This window comes from Eucalyptus grandis, chromosome 5 (assembly GCF_016545825.1).
Source record: "Eucalyptus grandis isolate ANBG69807.140 chromosome 5, ASM1654582v1, whole genome shotgun sequence".
Lineage (NCBI taxonomy): Eukaryota > Viridiplantae > Streptophyta > Magnoliopsida > Myrtales > Myrtaceae > Eucalyptus > Eucalyptus grandis.
Genome location: NC_052616.1, coordinates 43,326,156 through 43,342,297, shown reverse-complemented (window position 1 = coordinate 43,342,297; position 16,142 = coordinate 43,326,156). Strand labels below are relative to the sequence as shown.

Genomic DNA, 16,142 nt, shown 5'->3' with positions numbered 1-16,142 from the left:
GCCATTTTCCTTAGAGTGAGCTATTAAACTGAGCACTGGTTTATTCATGCTTGAGATTAATTTATTTCCATGAAGTGTGCGATTATAATCATGAATATGTTGGTTTCCAATGGGCAGATATGCTATTTGTAGATGCTTTAGAATTATAATCAAAACATTCATGATTATAATCACGCACTTCATAGAAATAAATTAATCTCAAGCATGAATAACTGATAGCCCACTCTAAGGAAAATGGCCATATTATATTAAGAGAAATTGTTTCATCATTTAACTATTAGAAGCAACCAAATAAACCTGAAAAGAAAAAAAAAATCTAGCATCACCGACAAAAAAGAATATCCTGTACCTTGTAATCGTAAAAACTAGTTACACATGGACCTGAAGATAAGTGAAAAGTAGATTACCCACTTAAGATTAAGATGATCCAATAAGATATAGATACTCTCAAAGAACCATTAACGGTCAGGAAGACGAACCTGAAAATATATGGCTGAAACTATAAAGGAATCAATTCTTAGGAAGTAGAGGGATCCTAGAGTTTTTTCACAAACCCTTCGATCCACATGTACAGATTATGACCCCAGGAACATATTTTGCATGAAGCTGTAGATCTGCAATTCCACATCTTATCTGAGAAGTTCCATAGACAATAAAGCAAGTATTAACAAAGTTATGCCCAAAACGACAATTTCCGGATTTCCAATAATCTAATTGTACTTTGCTAATGTTCATTCTATCAATGAACAATGATCTTCTTTGAAAAAATTGATTTGATTTGTATCATTTCAAAGTATTTATAGTAAACATCAAGGTAGAGACCATGCTTGCACTAAGGTTAACGAACGAGTAAACTTTTTGTTCCCTCACTTAAGACATGAGCTGATGACATATGGAGTCCTCTCCTTTATGTTATCACTTCAAAATTGTGTGCTTGGATGGCCACGAACCGGACAGATGATGGAACCTCAATAAACAAGTGGTGCAGCATTAACCTCTTAATAAATATAGCACCACGAGGACAAAGTACATGTGTGAAGACTCCTCCACGGATAGGGCAATGTGCTAGAAAAGCTTTCTTCTCTTCCGAAGCTATTAAAACTAACTTCGAAAGGTGTCACAGAAGTAAGAAGCTAGAAATGGCTTACTTCTTAACTAAACAAAGACAAGAAGCTAAAGAACTTGGCTGGACCTATTCTATAATTGCTTTGGTAAGGGGTTTGTGATGTCTAAGAACCATGGGCATCAAACCAAGTAAAAGATGCAAAGGGAAAAAGACAGGAAGATAGATTGGAAAGGGAAGAATTGGATGACATGAACATTTTACAGCTGGTATAATACGCTAAACCACACAGAGAAAATTCACTTATTATAGTTAATGGGCATAAAGCATTCCCAGCTAATTACTAGTCACAACAACAAAAACTTGAAAGTTTTGGAAAAAATTTATTGTACACCAAATTATACATTTTTTTTTCTTTTGTAGAGAAAAATAGTTAGGGAAGAAGAGAAAAGAAAGAGAACGGTTCATGCCTAAATCGTCAGCAGTGCATGTACATGCGTACAAAAGAACAAAAGAAAAATAAGTTTTCATAAGTTAGAAGTAACCTTTTGAAGGTTTTTGGTGCCTACTCGAAAAGTAGGGTCAATGACTAATCTACATGAAACTTTGGGAGATTCTTGCCAGTTTTATAATGCTTTGCGAATCCCGTCAATGTATTCCTGCAATTCAATGGTAATATAATGATTTTCCCAGTTACCACTATATGTGCAATCATATATAGTGTTTGCAACCAGGGGCACGCCCGTGGCATGATAGAGGGGGGCTTTTTTACCGTGTCAAATGGTAAAGTCACAAAATGGCCAAGAATATCTCCACAGGGAAAAAAAGACAACGCAATCATCTTTCAACTCGAAATATGCTTGCGCCTCGCTGCAGAAATGATCTTTAATTAGCAGACCTCGCTGATAATTGTTCATAGGTTGTTATAGCACAATTACAAACAATTCTTGAACATAATTTTCTACAGTTGAATTTGAAAGCTTTGCCTGTCAATTTATACAACGACTTGTTTACTATTACTAAAGTGAAAGAGATGATGTTGGTCTCAATGCTTTTCCTAGAAAACATGAGATGTTAAAAGTATTTTTGTTCAAAGAAACAAAATAGTAAAAGGGAATGATAAAGAAAATAAAAGAAATATTGTATTGAGAGGAAGTGTTCCCGTGTTTCTAAGAAAAAATTGGTTATATTATACATGCTTAAAGTTCTCTCTTCAAGCAGAGCTTAGTTCATTTTACAGTCAAAACTTTTTGAGAAACAAAGTGCTACATTTTTCATAATCGACTTCATCAAACAGAGGATGACAATTTGTTTTCCTGTCGATGTTATCGATATGCAGGAGATTGAGTTGAAAATATTCATTTTGTTAATTTCTTTATTGTGTTTCATGCGTCTAATAGGCACAAATATAAAAACACAAAATTCAGAAAATAGAAGTTTATATGAAATCATTATAGATTCAAACATTTCAACACTGTTAACATGGAGGTAAGAGGAAAGAGTTTTAACAGCGGGGAAACAATGTCAGGATATTCACTCTTAAAGAACCTTACAAAATTAATAACCGAAAAAATGGATGTATTGTTTCTTTATATAAACTATCACATTCATATGCTTAAAACCTACATAATACATGTTGATGTGGACATAACGATAAGTGCTCTTTCTCAGTGAGGGTTTCTTTACTACGTATTCATTTGAGCTTAAGGATTAACTAAGCTTAACAAAACAGGAACATAAAATAGGAAAAGCGAAAAAACCAATATTAAATAACATTGTGGAGGTATATATCAACCGATGTATCCCCAGGAAATATTTTTTCATATTTAAAGATTACTGGGGTAACTATCCATGCCCAAGTTGTGCACATGAATACCTTAAACTCAATTTCTGTTTTTGATATGGGTAAGATATATATACTAATAGGCACACGAAGTAACAGAGGACAGCCAAATCATTAAAGAAATGCAAATTCGGTTGGATTAATATAAAATATCACAACTTTATATGTTATCCACGCACAACGCAACAACAGTAAAGGACTTACGATTGGAACTACTAAGAAAGTGCAAATAAGCTGGATTGATATAAAATATCCCTAACTAACGTATGTTATACACAAACTAAAGTAGTAAAGTAAGGGAAAGACTTACGAGCAACGGAAAGATAATCTATAAAATCCAATATTAAAGTGATCAATATGGGATTTATTCATGCATCGTATAAATTAATGGATCAAAAGGTCCAAATAAACAAAATCTATATGGGTATGCAAGTTAAAAAAGCATAGATGAAATATAATGTAATGAGTATACATTGAAGAGGAGAAATGATAAAATATTGAGAAGGTGAGTTGGTAAGTAAAGCCCATTCATCGTCTACTCCAACTACAAAGCTTGAGAACTGTCCTTTCAGATATAGTTGATAGACATACCATATAGGTTAACATTATTTTCCGGTCTGTTTCCTTTTTCCACCTGTCTATAAGTAGACCTCGGTAACTGTGTAAAATATATTAAGAAGAAACCAGTAACTGCGAACCTCAACTGTGATTCATCTCAACAAACCCCGACAAGAGCCACACAAATCATATAGTAACATCTAGATCATTGGCCTATCATTTGCTGAGGACAAAGGAGGCAATCCTCTCCTCCTCACTTTTAGATCTAGAGACAGTAGAAAAGCCGTACAACACACATCGCATAATGCTTCATGAAGCGATCATCTGCTGTAATCCAGAGCATATGCATAACCACGATGGCACGTCAATGAGTTCTAAAGCTCTATGAGAGTACTACTAGACAAAATTACCTGTGAAAACACCAGTTTTCCATAAAAAGAGAGGGAGTTCCCCAGCATCGTCCTCTATTCCTCTATAGCCAGCAACAAGGCCTTCGTCTTGTTCAGTTAGCATGTGCTGAAGCGCATGCCCAAATTCATGAAAAACAACTTTAACCTGCCAATTTCAGCAACACATATATTAAATGGCAGATATCAAACAGAGGATGAAGATATTTAATGATGGACAAGTAACCACTACAGTGAGCATAAGGTCACAAGTCTCATCATTCATCCGAGCAACAATGACAAAATCATCTGAAAGGGTAAAATTATCATGGCCCAAGAATGGGTCAATGGATCACATAAAACCGCATGGTCAATGACTGAGGACTCATTAAGAATCAGGTGTGAATCAGAACGATCTTAGATCGGGAGCAGGCAATAGTGAAAGTTGAACAATAGACCCATTTTTAGATACAGGCATTGGAGGAGAGAAGTGCGTCTGTTTAGGCATTATACACAGAAATATATTAGCACTACGAGGATTCTGTGAAACCACATCAAAATATAGATTGTCATCACAAAATTCTCAAGAAAAAAATTGCTTCGCATTTACATCATTAGTCTTCTAGAAACTAATCTTCTCTTGCTAACAATTGTTGTCGGACCTACTTCTCAATTCTTTCAGCAGTGCTGCTCCTAACAGGTGGACTGAGGATAAATATACATGTGGACTCATGAATGTCTTTACAATTGCAGAACTTTGAACCCTATTTAAATTAGAATCGTCGAGAAGTCACCAAAATCCAATCATTAAAACTAAGATCGTTGAAACCAGACTAAAAGACCCTCATCTACTATTTCTGATTGCCACATTTCGTTCCCACTGTCTTGCATTAGCTTGTGGCTACACTAGCTACCCTCCATCTGTTTAGTATTTCGAGCACACCTAGTAGAAAAGAAGGTCAATAGACTGAGGAAAGGAGTTGAAACTCAACCTCTTTGAACGTCATAAGAGCCGGCTTGTTCCGCAAAGCTGGTGTTTGATTGCACTATGATAGCAATGGGTAATCTTGCATTTGCACCATCTCAAGAGAGCACATGGCTTCGACCAACAACCACACTTGTCCAGTTTCCTCCCTTTTCTCAGATGGTCAAGAAAACGGATCATGATAGTAGTATGCAATTGGATTTCGGTAGAATCTTTCACACGGTAGAATCTAACATCATTGTTCCAGACCTGGAGAATAGATAAGCATTTTATCAGAATACATGGGCTAACAGCACAGGAAAGGCAGAAGCAAAGCATTACACTTATTTACCGGTGCTAGTCCAACAGCAGCCTCAATCTCAATTCTGAAAAGTGTCCTTGCAACGTTGAAAAGGCCCTCCATCACTTTTGGCAATGAGAAATGCACGCGTGAATAATCTGGAAATTGCAGAAAGTTGTGAGGCTATTCATATTCACATACATAAATCAAGGCACTCTTGCATTTATCACGTCCACCGCCCACCTCACCAATCCCCCGGGTTTCCTGTGAAGTCCTTTCTCTCCCACTCTCGATGCCCCCAACCCCAAAATTCCCCAAAAAGAAAAGGTACCCCATTTGGGCCCTACATGTACATACATGTGCATCTGTATATATATGTATTATGATGTATATTACAGCATGATTATTCAGTCAGTAATGCAATTTTCGCTGTGTAAAACACTATACGCATGTGTGAGACAGAGAGTAAACCTCATCAATGTCATCTTCTGCTTCAAGCAGCCTCTCCCCTTGATTCTTGACAAAACTGGGTCCTCCTCATCTGGATAACCAATCTCAATCTCACACCTTTTAACAAGAATCTCAAGTTTGTCATGTTTGAAGCAAGCAGCCTTGCCTCCAAGAAGTCAATGTCCCAATTGTTCAAATCATCATCTTCTTTTGCCCCTTCATTCTTGGCTAAGTGTTTTAGGTCCTCCACGTCTAAATAATCAAGGCAATGCATGGACATTGAGTTGAAAGTGGACAGAAAATCTCTAAGCAACCTAATATTGGCAGTCGATGTCATCAAACTAAATTAAAGGTTCAGCCCTGCCCCTTACTTTCCTAGGCCCATCCAACTTATTTATCCACCCCACAACCCTCATTACCACCATTTGCACATTCAGATTTGTATAAAATGCTATTGTTCCAACGACTACATTGCTCTTGCAATATTCTAGATGTGCTCCTAGTATTCCCCATCTCCTTACTATAACTAGGTTTGTCGAGTATGAGAAAAGTGGATCTAGTGATCAGACGGCTAGCTAAACCAGATGATGAGTGGCAATTGGACAAGCATGACTTGCAAGAAAGAAATTGGGGATAACATCGTGACGAGAGGGTGGGTGTAATTAATACCCTCTTCATATGCATATATGCAAGAGAACAGATAACGATGCAATATAGGGTATAGCATGCTCATTTGAAGCAGCAGAGAACCATCTTGAATATTTATCACAGGGGAACACAAAAGGGAAACCTCAGATCTGGCAATATTCTCATAGAAACAAGAGATGCTAAGCCTTTAAATCATATTCCTTCCCCTAAAGTTTATTAGGTTTCTCGAAAGAGGGTAAAAAAAAAAATCTTGTGAAGCACAAACCAACATTGATTACAAATAAAGGATTATGCACTGAAAAGACTTTAATATACAGGTATATTCATCTACATCATACCTTGAACTGCAGCATCCCATGAAGCACCCCTAAGTTTTTCCAGAAACTCTTCCGCTCTATCAATGGTAGCCATTCTTGTTGCCATGGAAACCTGATGAGACTCTTGCATTAAGATGTGTTGATAAAGCACTAGCAATGAATTGTTCACCCATGCAAATAGATTCTCCTCTAGGATGATTCGAGGAAAACGGAGAAAAAGAGTAGCATACTTAAGAAATACTTAATTTATTTTAGAGACATTACATGTATATTGTCGCCACCTCTCTTTTGCCATTGGGGGAAAAGAAAGAAGGTTTAGGGGTATTTGCTTAAAGAGGCAGACCAACAACCCTAAATTGGATTTGAATTTTAATTTTTAACAACTCATACTTCTAAAAGTTGCCACTTTTGAATTTTAATTTTAACAAGATGTGTTTTTAGAAGTCGCAACTAGAAACTAGCCTATTGGGTCACGCCTAATGTTTCTATTAACGCCCTTGTGGTACCATTAACTTGGAAGGTTGTTTATCTAAATAGCCACACAATCTTGATTACCAATTATAATTCTTTTAAAACCGCTAAGTGTCCATGTAAATGTTTTTGTAGGTTTGTTTTATTTAATGTCTAGACTAATCCTAACATAATTTAGAAGAGAAATTTATACTCAAATTAATGAAAAGCGGTGCATAAGTAAACATTCAAGAAATTGAAATGACTTAAAAATAAATGCAGAAAAGGAAAAAAAAAAAAAAAACGATACTAGTCGGCAAATAATATTACATGGCTTTGTTATCATGCCTCGGATAGGACCCCATGAGCAAAATGAGAATTCAAATATGCATAAATTTACTCTATATACATGAAATTACTCTAAATAATTTTAATCTACGCAAAATGAATTATTTACAAAAATGGTTATAAAATAGCAAAATAGCATTAAATTAGGAAAATGAGATTTTAAAATTAGGAAAATTTCATAGATGTCATTTCTATCATAACTTGATATCATCCATCATTTTTCTAATTTTTTTTTTTTTTTGAAACTTTCATATTTTTTTATGTTTTTAATTTTAATTTTTTTTTTTTTTTATAAAAAATTAAGAAAAAGGTCGAATTTTTTAATGCTTTCTGAGTTTTTTTGAATTTTCGGAAATATTTTTAAATTTCATTATTTTTCGAAACTTTTTTTTTTTTTTGAAATTTTTTTAATATTGAATATTGAATATTATTATATTCGAGAAAATGGGTTCGGACCGGATAAACCCAATCCGGTCCGTGGACCCAACCCAAACCCGGATCCAACACTTATGGATATTTTTTTTAACGTTTTCATTTTTTAAAAATAAAAATTAATTAAGTAATTTTTTTGTTTTGTCTTTTCTCACTGCATCCCTTTTCCCTGCACAATCTACGACTCCTCTTTCCCGAAGCCCTTTCATTTTCTTTTTCCATATTTTATTTTACTTTTCATTTTTTCTATACTTTTCTTTTTCTTTTGTTTCTTCTTTTATTTTTTTTCCTTTTGGTCTTCTTCCCTACACGTTCTCTTCTTCGGGCGTCGTCTCTTCCCCGACGCCTTATTTTTTTTCTTCATTTAAAAAAAAAAAAAAAAAATCACAACACTAAACCATCCTTTACGGACACCGCACGGCTCCACCATCGTTCCGGCCACCAGCACCCAACTCCAGCTAACAACACCCAACCTCGGCGACCACAACAACCAAAGGAAATAACCATGCCGAAACTAACATTTTCGATCCCAGGTTTTCGCCAAACAAATAGGGTACACTAAAATGGGAAGAAGTGCCGTGTAGGACGGCCTTAAATCACAGGACCCGCCGGAGAGGGAAGGTAGTTCCGCTGGAGGTCCTTCCTGCGATAGCTCAAAGAGATGGTAGACATGCCACGGAATCACAATAAAATATACCAAAAAAATTGACAGCAGACATGTTTCAACAATACAAAGGCAAACAGTCATCAAACTGGATTATTGGGCATCAAGGACTTCGGCCATTCACTCAGGCATTTTATCGAACACCTAAGACGCTAACTAGAGAGGTAAGCATAGATTCGATCGGGGCTCGGGTTCAGGCCAAGATTACACACGATACATAAACTCTATTCTGGATTGGCTCGGGGACAAGTTTATCAGCATTTATCTTGAGTTTAAACAAAAATGACAAGTCTCGGCCATAACACCAAACACAAACAAATATTTGCATAAAGCACTACAAAAAGCACGCATATGCTGTGTGAGGAATGAACACGAACACAACAGAATTTCGGGCGGGGACCGAGACTGAAGCTCTTGCAAACTGGTCGACCACGAGCTCCAGCCCGACGCCCCACCAAAAACAGGGCAGACGTACTCGGGAATGACCTACCTGGTTCGAAGGAGAGCGCTGCGGTGGACGACGACTCTCGGGCCGACGATTGGCGACGGCGAAGCGGTCCTTCAGTCTCACTCTCTCTCTTTGGCTCGCCTCTACTCTCTCGAGCTCTCTCTCCGGTGCTCTCTGTTCTCTCTCGACTCCCAAAAAAAAATCAGCCGAACTCCCCTGTTAAAAGCCTCTCCCCCTCTCGCTTTTATGCTCGGCCAGCAAGCGCGCATGGCCCCCTGCCACCGCCAGTTGCCTTACCGGCCTGACTCCGACCCTGGGATCACGCTGCGCGATCCGTTTCCGTTTCCTCTCTCTGACTTGTACTCCTCTTTTTGCAGGGCGTGACCGGCGTGAGGAGGAAGAAGTCTAGCGCGCGGGCTGGGCTTAGAGAAAAGTAAATGAAGTTGGGCTTGGCCCAAGCGAAAACACATGCAAATGAGTGGAGAAAAGAGAAGGACCAGACCAAGCCCGGTCTGCCCCCCTGTTTTTTAATATTCGATTTTTTAATAATTTTTTTTTTTACATTTTTAGATTCAATAATTAGTGACAGTTATGTAAATGCTCCTAATATATACATGTAATAGATTTTAAAGAAAACATACACGATGCATTTTAATGAAAGCTATTTATTTTACTCTTTGCTTCCTTTTTTTTGTTTTTTTTTACGATCGATTCTTAATATTGTATGCGATTAAATCCTAAATAAAATGATAAAATTTGGGTGTCAACATATATAATTTCATAAATACCTACAATAATAATTTTGTTGCCATAAATTTTTATTTTCCCTTGCAAATCATATACTCATGACAACAACCAAAAGCAGATTGGAGTTAGTATGCAATTAGTGACTAATTCAAACGGTATCATCCAAAGATGACAAAAATATTTTGTCTAACGAGCATCACACTTATCCATTCAAACATCAAACATAAAACATAAAAAGAAATAAGAAGACAATCATTTGATCTTCTTCTTATTAGTAATCAATTTTTTGAATTTCCTCGTGGCGTTCATGATATTCTCATCAAACTTTTGACATAATTTTTGAAGTCGTTGCAATCAACTAATTAATCAAGAGGCAGAGGTTAGGTAATTGAAATGTTAAAATAACATAATCTACCCTTCTACTTTCTTGCTCATAAAGAAAACAGAGTCAGTGCCACCACAAGGCTTTATAACAGGTTTTTAGAATTTAGCAATTCCGATCACTCAGATGCCAGATTATAGAACGACTAATATCTGACACCCTCGAACCATGGCAAAAGTGCTGGACATCACATGCTGTTCGAGTCCACAAGTCACAGCAAATTTTAGTTTATATACACATGAATTTAAAGCAAATTATCCCATGATAGCAGGGAAAATAAGATATATGAAGGGAGTTTTGACGCATGTTATTGATAGAGCCAACAAAATCATGCAAGATCATGGTTGTACAAATGTTGTCCTTCATATATAGGTGAAAAGACAATTTACATCATCAACATCGCCAACTAACAGATTTTAACGACGCTGCACACCTGCTCAATTTTGTTAAAGTCTTTTCTTCTTCCATCTTTCAAGGCAACCCCATTCAGAACTCCTTTCCTCTATTTGGTCTGCAACAAATAATTCCAAAACCCAGTGTCACTGTCAACCTATCTAATCAGAAGGCGCGGGCGTCACTATGCAACTTGAAAAGGGGAAACAACGATGAGATGATCATGATGAAAATTGAATAATCAAGACATGATACTATCAGATTACCAGGAAAAGCAACAAAAGGTGATCAAAGTACATATATTCTACTCACTTTCCACCACACGCTTTCGAGCATCGCTCAATATCTTCCAATCAGGTGACTGTTTTCTTCTTTTTTCGGGTCTGTTATCAAGCAACTGTTGAAGAGCTTTAAAAGCGCTGTGAATAGGTTCACTTTGGTCGAGTCTGAGATCGAACCTAACCCGTCTGCCTGCATTCCAAAATGGAGACACGGAAAAGCATCACGTGGAAAACCATGAAAGCTTTCAGCGCATCGCATGCTAGACTGGAAAAGCCACTCATCCGAAAGCAGCAAGAGTGGCCATCCCTTACTCCAGAACAAACTTAAAGTCTTCTAACTTCGCCCCTTCTCATCACCCAACGTCATTTCAAGCGAAAGAAGTTACCTGCACTGCCTCTATTGCCGCACGCAGCTCGGCCGTATCCCTGATGGTCTCCAGAAAATCGATCATCCCCCAGACCGCAGTCCATCGATCTTGTATCTTCTCAAACGGCTCCACAAGTTTGGGCCACGACGGCTCCAAGGTCCTCTCCAGTTCTTCCAAATTACTCTCCTGCAGCGGAAGACAAAGGCATTACACCTCAAACAACAATCGCAACAAACCCCGATCAAACAGAAGATCATGCTTTACCAGTTTCTTCACGAGATAGTCAATCGCAGGACGGATGTGCCTGGGCTCAATCATGTCGTAGGGAGGGAACTCAAAGTCCTCCAACAGAGGATTGGTCTCCACGTCGGCATCGGCCATGGGCGGAGTTCGGAGAGCCATCGGCGGAGTGGAGGCAGAGGAGGAGAGAGAGAGAGAGTTCGGAGAGCTATCAAGGAAAGGGAGAGAGGTCGAATGGGTTTTGGAGATGGAGGAGGGAGGACGAGAAAGAGAAAGGGAGAGAGAACGACTTTTTGGAGAGGGAACGATGTCTGACGAATCGATGAAGACGATGCACAAAGCCACAGAGGGCGGTGCGAGTAAGCGTAGGATATGCAGGTCTCAAATCAGAAAATGGCAACTTCCCGCCACTGCGTGAAACGAGAGTGTGTGGGTCCGAAAGTGTAAACATATCAGACCCAGTGGTCATATAAAGGTATTTGTAAACTATTTGTATTATCGAGAATAATTTTTTATCAGAAAAACGTGTTTGGTAAACTTGTTTTGGGAATAAAAAATAACCAAAACACGCTTGGTAAATTTATGTTCTTTTTTGTTTCTTTTAATTTTTTTAATTTTTTAATTTATTTTTCATTTTTTTCTTTATTTTTTTTTTTTTCTTCTTTTGGCCGGTCGTCGGCCTTAACCATGGTCGGCAACTAGCCGACGAGGGCCGGCGGCCTCGCCTAGATCCGGCGAGGCCAAGCTCGCCCAGCCCACCGATCGCCGGCGAGGCCGAGCATTGCTGGGGGCCGGTGATGCTCGGCCTGCTGCCGGGCCGGTGACGCTCCGGCGAGGTTGCCGACCCACGACGGCGCTGCCAGCCATGGCCGAGGCCGGCAACCGGCCAAAGAAAAAGAAGAAGAAAAGAAGAAGAGAAAAAAAGAGAAGAAAAAAATAGAGAGAAAATTTGTTTTTTAAAAATTGTTCAAGAAATAAGAAACAAGTTTTTTTTTTCCTTATTTTTTGTTTCTGTTCCAAATGTGTTCGAGAACAAAAAAGATTTGGTACAAAAACGCAAATAAATGTATTTCTGTTCTTTTTTGTTCCCGAGAACAAAAACAGAATCTTTGTTCATAAAAAAAAAAAAAAAAAGAACACAACCATGCAAGCCCTAAGAGTCCAGAGATTTTATTGATGACTAAAATCATTTTTCAGATTCAAAAAGTATTTGCAGTTTTCCATTCGACGATTTTTTTGTAAAATTTTGATTTAATCTAGATTGAATTTAACGATTTTGTAAAAAAGAAATTAAAATTTGAGGTGATAATAATTTCAAATTTAAGTAAAAATCTTGCTCATCAAGTCTTTATCGAATGATTTAATGTTACTAATTGATTAATGAGCAAGCCTCCACCCTTTCATGGAATTCCATAAGAATCGAGCGTACCTTTTACGTGCCGCTTCTTCTTCTTCTCCTCCTTCTTCTTCTTGCATTTTTTTTCTTTCATACCTTTTTAGACTTTTGTTTTTCATTTACGCATGTAAGTTCCAGCATAGATTACTGAATCATTTTTTTGCCCTCGTCCTTGACCCTCTTCTTAGTTCACTACCCGCGGAATGCACAAATTCACGTCTTTTATCTCGAAAAGTTCGATGCCACCTGTCTTCAGTGCATGGGAGCAAGGACAGAAAGTCCGTCTCCACCATTTTCCCTTTGGGATGAGGAAGTAACGACCCCAAAAATCAGAGAATTGAAAAAATAAATAAAGAAAAGTTCGACGCTAGCTGTCTTTAATGTACGGAGCGGGGACAAATCCTCTGTCTCCGTAATTTTCCTGTTAAGGCTTGGGGTGACGAAGCATAAGCACACGAATTATCAGAAAACAAAAAAGAAAAGAAAAAAAAACTCGTATTAACGATAATGTTCAACTTACCAATTGTCATCGACGCATTTCCATGTACTAAAAGTTTTGCATAATTATTTCATTCTGTATTGCACTAGATATATATTTTGCTCTACATTGCGGCTAAACAATCATTTTCAAAGAATATCCGTTCGTAGTTTTCGTTACGAAGAATGACTGTTGAACGTGTTATCCTAATGGATAAAATCGATGCTAACTTTGAAAGTAAAATAAAGCAAAATATATGCAGCATCTTTTTTTGATGGACTAATTTTTTTAGAAAGCGCACTGAAAGCATACAAAAATTAGCAGCGGAGTGCGTGTCTGGTCTATGATATAAGTTTCAATTAAGCATCCAAAATCGATGCTAACTTCGAATATAAATAAAGCAAAATATATATGTCTATATATATATATATGCAGCATCTTTTTTTTTGATTGGACTAATTTTTAGAAGCGCACTGAAAGCATCCAAAAATTAGTAGTGAAGCGCGTGTATATGATATAAATTTCAATTAAGCATCCAAAATCAATGCTAACTTCGAAAATATATAAAGCCAGATAAATGCAACATCTTTTTTAATTGGACTAATTTTTTAGAAAGCCCACTAAAATCATCCAAAAATTAGTAGTGGAGCGCGTCTCTATAATATAAATTTCAATTTCTGAGGAACGGCATACTTCTTGTCGCCGCGACGAACGAGAGCATCAATCCCAATATTCAAAACAAAAAAAGAATAAAATTGAATATCATATTCGAGTGGGAATACGAGTCTTGTGTCTGGAAAATTAATCTTTTGTAAAATCTTTATCGACCTGGACTAAATTTAATGATTTTGTGAAAATGAATATAGAATTCCAGATCGCAACATATTCAATTTCCGGAGCTAAGCAAACGTATTGCTCATCGAGACTCGACTGGATCATCTAATTTCGCTAATGAGGAGTCCGATTCTGGTGTTATTCTAAGAACGGCTTCAGCATTTTGTATTATCATTTCGAGGGGTCCTAGTTCACAATTTCCAGTAGGATCTTTTACATATTCTTCTCAGTTGCAAACTGATATTGATGAAACCAACGAACGGATATACGATGCCGGCGATAATGGCGTCTACAGGTGTGGCTTTGCCTGGAAGCAGTGGTCTTATGATGATGTGACTATCTCTTAGTTCTTGAATGCAGGAATTGTCATTCCTTTTGCCACTTAACGCAATAAAAAAAGAGTAACTTAATTCAGAAGATTACACAATTTTACCCTTTTAGTTTGACGAAATAGTAAATCACGTGGTTTGTTTCTAGTTGCACTCTTTTACGTACGAGCCGTTAAAAATTCCTTCTACTGATGACAAGAGCCTTCATGTCCCCTTAGAAAATAGCTAATCAGTTGATTACTAAGGGCGCGTTTGGTAACATTTCTGTTTAAAAATTATTCCAGGAGATATAAATAAAAAAGTATTTCTGTTCCGGGAGAACAATTTTTAAACAAAAAATGCGTTTGGTAAACTTGTTCCGGAAATAAAAATAAATTAAAACACGTTTGGTAAATTTGTATAATTTTTTTTTATTTCTTTTGTTTTTTAATATTTTTCTATTTTGTTTTTTATTTTTCCTTTTTTTTTTCTTCTTTTGGCCGGTCGCCGGCCTTGGCCATGGCCGGCGACCAGCCGACGAGGGTCGGTTGCCTCGCCCAGATCCGGCGAGGCCGAGCTCGCCCAACGGCCGGCGACGCTCTTGCCCGGCCCAACAGTGCAAGGTCGGGCTCGCCTTGGTCGGGCGAGCACGACTCGCCCCCGGCCGGCGAGGCTCGGCCTCACCGGGCCACCGCAAGTCGGCGTCGCCGCCGGCGGTGGCTCGGCGACGCCGAGCCTCGCCGGCCACCGGGCGAGCTCGGCCTCGCCGGATCCTGGCGAGCTCGAGCTCGCCGCCAAGGCGAGCCCGAGCTCGCCCTGCCAAGGCGAGCCCGAGCCGCCAAGGGCCGGCGACGCTCCGGGCGAGTTCGTCGGCTCCGACAAAGATCGCAGCCCTCGACGGCCGGTCGCCGGCCCCGGCCGAGGCCGGCGACCGGCCAAAGAAAAAAAGAAAAAAAAAGAGAGAAGAAAAAGAAGAAGAAAAGTATTTCTAAAATTTGTTTTTAAACAAGAAACAACTTTTTTTTATTTATTATTTATGTTCCTTTTTTGTTTCGGGAACAAAAAAACAAAAAAAGTGTTCAAAAACAGAAAAAGAAACGCAAACAAACAGCCCTAAAGGTTCTTAGAAAATGAAATCCCCCGCTCTGCAGAAGCTTTAAAGGTCGAGGATCATTCCCCATTTTTCTATTCAATAAAAACCATGTCAGGCCCGGTTCTGGCACCGAGAGTCCCCTAGTTAGTAGTTAGTGCCCCAAAGGACGGAGCAGGACGGGTGCAATTATCTGGGTTCTTTGATCAAATCATAAGAAAAGGTAAAGAATGAAATTCGACCGCCCCAAATAATCACCTCCCCGCCTTCTCTGCTTTCTAGAACACTGCTCCTCATGTAAATTATTTAAATTCCATCATTTATCTGCTTCCCTTTCCTGAATGAGAGTTCTTGGTTGATTTTCACAAAATTATGGTTGTGCCACCATAAAATACAGTTAAGTCCGGAAACATATGAATGAACCCAGTCCAGTGCTCTATCCTCAAGTTTGTCTAAAATCTAAGTGGAAAAAAACCGCAAAGTACCTCAAACTTATTCTCATTTGACACGTTAATCTCAGATTTTATTTTTTGCGACACCAAAAATCTCATATTTGTATCCAAGTGGCACATTTACCTCAAAAATTTGGTGTCATGATTTTTTTTTTTGGGGATAAATATACCACATGGATGATATCACAAAAGGAAAAAAAAAAAAAAACCAAAGTGGCATAAACCCAACAACTTCTTTACATCATTTTCCGATGCTCATTGTTTAGTTCCGAGAATCATGCCAGGAAATTACTCATGTTGA

The 16,142-nt window shown here is 38.1% G+C and overlaps 1 pseudogene; it reads right to left on the bottom strand.

Annotated features, from left to right (window-relative positions):
* Positions 1 to 546: 546 nt before the first annotated feature.
* Positions 547 to 11,424, bottom strand: LOC104442483 (annotated as a pseudogene).
* Between the last annotated feature and the right edge of the window lie 4,718 nt (positions 11,425 to 16,142).